At 38.6% G+C, this 1,616-nt stretch overlaps 1 non-coding gene across 1 annotated transcript; it reads left to right on the top strand.

Moving 5' to 3' along the window:
* Positions 1 to 230: 230 nt before the first annotated feature.
* LOC111520419 lies at positions 231 to 337 on the top strand. Its single transcript, XR_002724673.2, has one exon. It is a non-coding gene; the product is annotated as a U6 spliceosomal RNA (small nuclear RNA).
* Positions 338 to 1,616: the final 1,279 nt, after the last annotated feature.

The following is a 1,616-nucleotide window of genomic DNA, read 5'->3' as shown; positions in this document are numbered from 1 at the left end:
TAAACCACCCACTGGGAAAACCTAAAGAGACCCATTTTTATTCTACTTGGGATTAGGGGTTTCTAAAGGAAGGGTAGCATTTCAAATTTGCCCATTGCCCTTAAGAGCTCACTTTTTGCCACAGTCAAAGAGTTATAGACACCTGTAAAGAGCCTCTGACCAAATTCCCCTGACACACAAATTCCTCCAGACCATCTTTTCTTTGGACAGTAACTCTTATAAGAATTATTGTGCTCACTTTGGCAGCACAGATACTAAAATTGGAACGATACAGAGAAAATTAGCATGGCCCCTGCGCAAGGATGACACGCAAATTTGTGAAGTATTCCATATTTTTTCCATCAATGATAGACTGGATTAAGAAAATGTGGCACATATATACCATGGAATACTATGCAACCATATAAAAGGATGAGTTCATGTCCTTTACAGGGACATGGATGAAGCTGGAAACCATCATTCTCAGCAAATTATTGCAAGAATAAAAAATCAAACACCACATGTTCTCACTCATCGGTGGGAACTGAACAATGAGAACACCTGGACACAGGAAGGGGAACATCACACACCGGGGCCTGTCGTAGGGTGGGGGGAGTGGGGAGGGATAGCATTAGGAGATATACCTAATGTAAATGACAAGTTAATGGGTACAGCACACCAACATGGCACATGTATACATATGTAACAAACCTGCACATTATGCACATGTACCCTAGAACTTAAAGTATAATAATAAAAAAACCTCTTTTTCTTTATAAATTTTTTTTAAAAAGAATTATCCATTTATTTCCTTGATGGTATTTGTGTTTTTCCTGTTATTTGTTCTCTTTGGAATTCAATTTCAGTTTCTCAACAAAATGTTAATTCTGTCATCCTTACCTTATCAACATATACAATAGTCCACATGTACACTCTCTCCCTGTTGCGGCCTCTCCAGCCCAGACTCCTCTCTGGAAAACCACATCTCCAGAAGTGGAGGTCTGACAATATTAATTTATATGCAACTGCTTTTCACAAAGGTTTCAAGAACAGAGTTATTTGTGTTATGACTATTTCAGTAGTGCTTAGGTAAAATCTTAGAAATAACATTGGCTTGAGTATAACAATGTGAAGGAAGGTGGAAGTAGAAAAACAAAACTATTAAAACCTGGAAAGACTTGTTGGATGACAGAGTTGAAATTAAGCACTTGTCCAGTAAGCAGTGATCTAACACTTCCAGAATTTCTCCCCCAAAGTAAGAGAACATGAACTTGAAATTTATGAGCAAAACTATGATGAGATGAAGGAGGAATTAGAGGACAACTGTCATTTGATGAAATAGTTTGTCTGAAGAATCCATGGCACAGAAAACAGCTGCAATGAAGAGAGTTGCCTTGGGAATAGGGCGCTAATTTAGAGTATGGCATGTTCCACGACAAATGATAGGATTGGTACTGAAGGAATCCTAATAAGCAGCTCCTTGGAGAACATACAATTTAAGAAAATGTTACATTCTGTAAGTGCCTCCTACCCCCACTCCTCATTAATCACTCTAACCTTCCCGTCACTGTTAATAGCCACCAATTCTATGTCACACATGCTCACAACAGAGTGTCACACTTTGTCTCATCAGGATA

The sequence above is a fragment of the Piliocolobus tephrosceles genome, chromosome 8, assembly GCF_002776525.5.
Source record: "Piliocolobus tephrosceles isolate RC106 chromosome 8, ASM277652v3, whole genome shotgun sequence".
Lineage (NCBI taxonomy): Eukaryota > Metazoa > Chordata > Mammalia > Primates > Cercopithecidae > Piliocolobus > Piliocolobus tephrosceles.
The sequence above is the reverse complement of the archived record's forward strand: the minus strand, read 5'-3'. Positions and strand labels throughout refer to the sequence as shown.